The sequence below is a fragment of the Hibiscus syriacus genome, unplaced genomic scaffold (genome assembly GCF_006381635.1).
Source record: "Hibiscus syriacus cultivar Baekdansim isolate YM2019G1 unplaced genomic scaffold, ASM638163v2 tig00110694_pilon, whole genome shotgun sequence".
Classification (NCBI taxonomy): Eukaryota; Viridiplantae; Streptophyta; class Magnoliopsida; order Malvales; family Malvaceae; genus Hibiscus; species Hibiscus syriacus.
Window position 1 is genome coordinate 2,854,606 of NW_024062828.1, and position 7,804 is coordinate 2,862,409.

The 7,804-nt window shown below is 32.3% G+C and overlaps 1 pseudogene; it reads left to right on the forward strand.

The window, feature by feature from the left end:
* The first annotated feature begins 2,913 nt into the window (after positions 1-2,913).
* LOC120138591 lies at positions 2,914-7,433 on the forward strand (annotated as a pseudogene).
* The last annotated feature ends 371 nt before the right edge of the window (positions 7,434-7,804 follow it).

Here is a 7,804-nt window from a genome sequence, read left to right on the forward strand (position 1 = left end):
GAGGGTCCTAAGCTAAAAAAATTTATCATCTTGTTTGATTTTTCTTTAAATCATGGAATTGGTTGTGAGTATCGACATAGTGAAATAGCCAGGCTCAATCCAAGAGACTTTTGGTACTAGTTTACTAGGAATTGTATTGATCCGACCTGTGGTTTTCGACGTCCTGTGAGCTCATATTATTTTTAATAAGTTCATGTTGATTATGGGAATGATATATCATGAACGAATTGGATTTTTTACATGTTTTGGAAATTTACAATTGAATATATATTAAATTATAGCTTTAGAAGACAATTATGCATGCACGCAACTCGAAATGCATCATGACAGGGTAGTATATTTGGAACAGCTACTTGATATGTTGTTCGGTCATTGCACATTTGCACCTTCATTTTTGGCATATATATGTTTGTTGCAGTGTCCTCTATGTTTTACAATGTCTTTTATTACTGTCATGCCATGAATTTACAAGAATTATGGGGTCATACGATTTTAGTTCCGATCTGCTTTAGATTCTCATCATGTTTAGTTATTGAGGAACATTAAACATGGAGCATTAGAAGCAATTATATGTTAAAATGGTAGGTCATTAATGCATTTGTAACTGATAATGTTGTATTTGGCATCTATGTCTATCTTAAACAACCCATTTGATGCCTTAGCTTTTGGAGTGACTGTGATCGAACCTCTTTCCCTTTATTTATTAAGTTCTCATTTTGAATGAGTTATTAATTGATATTCTTGGTTTATTTTAGTTATTACTTGGCTGTATGTTGTAGTCCTATGAACTAAAACTCTTTACTAGTCGTTTGATGTGCATATTCAAGTTCCATCCAAACCTATTGGATTGTTATACCAAAGTGCGGCACTACGAACAAGAAAAATTGGCCTTGTTACTTTTACTTCAACGGTTTATGCAATAAACGTGATAGGTGCACTTTTCATGTTCAAATTGTGACAGCGTTGAATGTGCATGCAATAAACCTCAAATTTATATTAAAGTAAACACTGTCAAATAGCAAATTCATGTTCAAAATTCCAAAACACTTCAATTACATTCTAAACCTCAAATTCCAAAATACTTTAATTATATTTTAAACCCTAAATTAAAGTATTTTAGAATTTAAGGTTTAAAATATAATTGAATTATTTTAGAATTTGGGGTTTAGAATAAAATTAAGGAATGTGTTGTAAGTTTTAAAAGTTGGGGGACCTAAATGCAAGCGCCTGAAAAGTTCAGTGACCATATTGCAAACGGACTAAATGATGGAGGACTGCCACGTCATCTTCTTCTAACGGTAGTGTAATGACGTCAAACGACCGGTTATGTCGGGGACCATATTGCAAACGGACTAAATGTTGGAGGATTGTATTGCAAGTTTTAAAAGTTGAGGGACCTAAATGCAAGCTTCAAAAAAGTTCAGTGAGCATTACTATACTTTACCCTAAAAATGGGTAGGTTTAGTTTAATTATCTTGAGCTGACCAGGGACAACGAATCTGGTTGAAATGTGTATGCTACGACGTCGTTGCTCCTTTTTTTGTAAAAGGACAAAAAGGGATAAACTATAGAAACGATCACTAATATTTAAGTAAGTTTTCGTTTTCCTATAAAAGTTTAAAAAGTATCAAAATGGTTACTAATATTATCGATTTATAATAAAATGGTCACTAACGTTATCGATTTATAACAAAATGGTCTTCCACCATCATCCATTAAATTAATGACGTGACAATGTTAAAAAGATTAATATTTAGTTTTACCCTTAAACTACTACTAAAACATAAAATAGGTCCTTGAACAATAATTTTATATCTAATTTACCCCCAAAATCTTCAAATTTTCATTTTTTCTAAACATCATATCACCTTTATTATATTTAAACCACCTTTCTTATAAAATGATATCATTCCAATTAAAGATATAATAAACAATACAGAAAATAACTTGACCTTTAAGGCATGAAGAGCGATTCTGAAAAAAGATATTATATAGAAAATGTTGTCTATTTTAAACCAAGCAGTGACATTGGCTTAAAGACTGGGCATATGCTTGGTTTCCCAAGTGTCATAAGTTCAAATTCCCTTTGAACCATCTGATTCAATTATTAAATTTATTTTAATTTATTAAAAGTAAGACTAAATTGAGAGAGTATATAAATAATAATGACCAATGTATGATTATACTAGAATATTTAACTGCCACATCACCTAATCTATTAAATTTAACATTAAGTGGCTTGATTGAAAACAATTAAATAGTTTAGTGGTCTGATTGAAAAAATTAAAAGATCAATAGTAAAAGGAAAAAGACTAAATAGTTGAGTGATCAATGGTATAGTTTACCCTTTTCTTTGACTATTGATACATCAAATAATACTTTTTTATTAAATTTTTTGAAGGTTGACAATCATAGAACTACCTATTTTTTCAAGCTCATGGGCTCCTGCACTGCATTAGTCTCTCTTTGTGAGAGAAAATGCATCTCCTTCTAAACAATATCCGTAATGAATGCATAAGGGAATGATTCTATATAACTTTAAAACTATATTAAATTTATTAATAAAAGGGTAAATTATACAAATAGTCCCCTGACTATAGGATGTTACTTTGTTGAGTCTTCTTACCAATAAAATATTACATTATTAATATTCATATAATTTTAGAGAATATATTGTTACATATAATATATACAATTACCCCGGATATAAATGATAAGTATTGACATAAATAAATGGGTTATGACGCCTATAGGTGGTTCACCCCTTATGATTTAAGTAAATAGTCATAGTTGATGGTGGATCGGTTATGGTCTGAAGTTGAAGTATTTTGTTTCCATAAGGAAGTAGAAAAGAGGTGAATAAGAGTAAGGTGGTTCCATCTCTTTTCTCGGTCTTGATCGAGATGTTTTATAATGACTCTTGGAGCTGATGCCATAAATAGAGTCATCATGAATACTCGTAAGCTAGTAAGAAAGGTGGATATAGTCAACTAACGGCAGATTTGGTCTAGTAAATCACATGGGTATGTCAAGGGTTATGTAAACAAGTTGCGACTTTATGGAGGGATGTTAGATATCGAGGTCTTTTTACATATGTGTCTCCTTATGTATTCAGAGTTCTCGAGGAATGTTAAGTGTTCGAGGTTATTTCTCAATAAGCTCTCTTCAGAGATCCTACAAATAAAGAGGTCCTCTAGAGGCTTGAGGTTCGAATGCATAGATGACATGCAAAGATGTTTGATAGAGGTACAATATATGTCTCTTCCTAATCGAGGAAATGTCATAAAGTGACTTGACTTAAGTCTTAGTTATTGAAACATTACAAGCATTTAATAGTTCGTTTTTTCAACGTATATAAGTCTATTTTTTTCATGCTAATAATTTTTTAGATCATTTCAATTTTTTTACGTTAAAGAAAGTAAATTTTATAACAAAATTAATTTAATAAAATACGTATTTAGAAAACTTTATATTTTATTAAATAATGAACAAAATCTTACTTTCAACCACATAAACCAAAATAATAATATAATATACTGAACATTATACTTTTTTCATTAAGCTAAAGGTAATTACAAAGTAGTATCTGTTTTAAATACTCTCAATTATTTAACAATGAACGCTCAATCACTCTTGCAGCCGTTGGTGTTCAAACCCATGACCTCAGGAATAACAACGATTCCAAATAATCATATTACCGAAGACGATGTTACATGAATATTCAAGAACAGATGTAAGATATTATGTTAGAGAGTAAGCTTATAAAATTTTAAGGGATAAGAATAAATTAACAATAGAAAATACTTAAATTATATGAGAATTTAAAATTGTTAGAGGACGAGCCTAACTACCATTCAAGGGAATCAAGGCAAGGCAACTTATTAACGTCTAATTATATTTTAGGCCTTCTATTGTTTTAAAATTTTAAATCTAATCTCTTTATTTTAATTCAACTTAATTTAACTTTTTTTATAATACTATAAATAAATCTGAATTTATTATATTATTAGTTATTGTCGTGATGACATACTTAAGTTTCACATGATTCTTACAATGTAATCGAATAATAGTACTAAAAGGTTCATGTTATCACTTTAATAGTAGTAGCTAACGATGTTATTAACTTGGATATATTATTAACATTATAAAATTAAAAAATGGAATTATATCGATTAAAGTATAATGATTAATATGTTACTAGTTGATATAACGAGATAAGACGTTATGTTTTTTAACAAAATTAAGAATTCAAATCATAACACTATAAATGGGTTGGAGAGATTACCTCTATAATAAATCTCTACAATATTTGATATGAATTAATCGACTAATATATTAGATACATATAGTTATAAAAATAAATAAATTGATTAAATTTCAATTATTAGCATAGTAGATGGACTAAAATCAGAAATAGACGGTTAGTTAAATTTCAGGCCAGCTAAGCAGAAAAAGTGATAATATTTTTAGATCCAAAAGAAAGAAGTTAAGATATTTTGCCCAACTGGACCCTGCTTGTCACCCTATCCTTCCATCCCGCCATGCCTATCAAAAAATATCAATTCCGTGTATCATTAGAATTGGTTCAAGTAACAATCAATTTGATATAAATTTTGAAATTAAAAATTTATTTATTAAAATTAAATGTTAATATAAATCGATTTAAATTAATTAAGAAATTTTTAAAAAAAATTGAGAATATAATAAAAAAGAATATCAACTCCATGTATTATCAAAATTAATTAAAGTGATAATCAATTTTATATAGTTTATATAGATTCTAAAGATTTATTTATCAAAATTAGATGAATAATATAAATCAAGATAAAACTACGACTAACCGAGATCACAGTCAAAGAAAATATCAACTCCGTGTACCTTACTTTTCTTTATATAAATTACTTTTTCGCTTTTGGAATCTTTCTTCAGAAACTAAAATTATACTCGTGTTTACCAGTTAGCTCTGCTTCTTCTCACGTTTTCCTTTCTTCTCAACTCGAAGATCTCAACTTTGACGATAAATAAGAATTCAAAATCAAAACCAAGAAGATCCATGCTGTTCTGATGTCACTTCTGCAACTCAAAACCTGCAGTTCTGTATTGCAGCGCCGACTCTGCAAGTCTCTGTTTGTTCTGTGACCAACAAGTCCACTCCTCCAATGCCCTCTCTCTCAAGCACGTTCGTTCGCAGATCTGTGACGGCTGCAAAGCCAAACCGGCTTCTTTTCTCTGCTCCGATTATAATCTTATGCTCTGCCACGACTGTGATCGGAATTCACGTAACGCCAGCGACTGTTGTGGTTCAGCTACGCACCAGCGTTCTCCGGTTGAAGGCTTCCCAGTTCGTCCTTCCGTGATTCAACTTGCTTCGCTCTTCGGCTTTGACTTGAAACCCAAAGATTTGATGGATTTAATTCCTGGGTTTTCTTCATACGAGCGAGAACTGACGAATATTGAAATTTTCATGCCCCCTGAAAGAATTCTTGCGTTTCATCTGCTTTGCTTAGCTCTGTTAAGCTCGACCATGAGGTGTATAGGCAACTCGTCGAGATGGGGAAGCGGGATTTGGTGAGAGTAAGCGGTGTTGGAGATGAACAGCGGAATACAAGTTGTGAGCAGGAGAATTTAGCCAGTTTTGAAGTTGAAAACGGGGATGGTGAAGAATTTCAACAGCAACACCAAACCCCCTTTACCTCTTTGCTAATGTCGAGAAAAAAACGATTATATCGATGAAGCATTGCTTATGTGGGACTCTTAGCAGGGTTTTAAAAACGGCCGCAGGCATCCACGACAACCGTAATTACGGTAAATCTGAAATAACCGAAATCACGACCGCGACTGAAACCCTACTCTTAAGTCTTTCAAACTACCATTCCAGGTAGGGATGAGCATTTAAACAGATTTTTCTTAAAAAAATCAAGGTCGGGTCGGGTTTTTTTTATGTGGTGTTCGAGTCGGGTCGGGTTCGGTTTAGGGTGAAAAAAATTTAACCCGACCAGACCCGAAAAATATATATAATTTTACCCTAGATTTTTAGGGATAATTACAATAATACCTCTATATATATAATTTTTTTCAATTAAGTCACTATTTTTATTGAATAAAAATATTTTATTATTATTTCGGGTCGGGTCGGGTCGTGTTTCTATATCATATATTCGGGTCAGGTCGGGTCGGATGAAACCTTGTTTTTGTCGGGTCTCGGGTGGAGGCTCTCTTGTTTTCTGGTCGGGTCGGGTAGACCAAAAATCCGACCCAACCCGACCCATACCCATCCCTAATTCCAGGTATGCATCAAATCTACTTTTCACTAACTTAATCAAATTACTTTCTTATTTTGTTAGCTGCGAATTTAGAAATATTTTTGAGCGTCGACACGTACATTTGATGCATAGATCCACCAGTGTCTTTGATGCATAATGTAGTTATGAACATTTATTTGCAGCTTCACAGAAAATATTTGTGCGTGGTTGTTAAATTCATCCTTTTTTTCAAGTGCTTTTGAGTTGTTCAACATATTTGTTCTAACTAGTTTTCAAATTGCTGAGATAATTGCTAAATTTGGGTCAAAATAATTACTCTTCAGCACAAACCAACAACTCATGCTTGATATCACATGTGTCTTTCAGATATGGGATTTTCAATCAGAGAGGTCAAAAGATAGTGAAGAATCCGGTACAGAAGATGCTGGTTTTGTTAAAGGCGGTTCCTCGTGTAGAAATGTATGTTGTTTTTAGTAATGTTAGTTAACTTGGTTGATACAAAAGCAAATGAGATTTACCTTGAAAATTTTAAATTCATATAATTTAGGTATGTTTTCGTCCCTAACATAAAATCTCGTGCCTCTCCCTACCTAACTATGGATATTTGAGATCCTTTTAACATGTTACATACTTGCCTTTATGTTTGGTATTGCTTCAACTTTGGAAGCTGTTGTATTGATATATATAATGGCTTATTATGAACATCAGAACGGCTGCAATGAACCATTGTCGACCTACAAACCAAAAACTGAAGAGTAACAAAAAACCTGTTGTGGGATCATTATCCGATTCCAAGGCGGTTGAACCCCTAACATGTGATAGCACCAGACAAGTCCGAGATGGTAGCGAGTCTGTGAATTATGAGGTGCAAGCTGAGGTTGACATGGCGCAAAATCGAGACAATGCGATGCTATGCTACAAGGAGAAGAAGAAACATAGAAGGTATGATAATAAATAAGAAGAGAAGATTTTTACTCTGGTTGGTATTTCAATTGATGTGGTGAAAACATAACATGGACAGATTTGACAAGCAAATACGGTATGAGTCGAGGAAGGCCAGGGCTGATACTAGGACGAGAGTCAAAGGCCGGTTTGTGAAGGCAGGTGAAGCACCAGATGTCACAGTGTAAGTGGATGCCTTCATCGTTTTGTATAATGTCCCCTATCTGTCTGTATATACATCTTTCCATAGTTACTCAAAAAAAAAAACGTCTTTATTCTTGAAGAGTTTTTAAATTGCTGTAGGTTTTTAAATGTTGGTGATTACAAATTTTGTTGGTGACTCATTGCCTCCATACTGATACATGACTTTGTTGGTAGATATAACTTCACCTGCATGCAGTTCTCTTGAATATATTAAAAAAAATGAATTTACATTAGATTGATCATTTACAATTTTCTATCAAACTCAATCATTTTTTTCTTAATAACGAAAAATTATTATATAGACTAGTAATCACGTTATTTATGATCACAGCCGATAAGATCTATCCATTTTAAAATAACTTCCAAATAACTATCTACTCCTTATTTATATATAG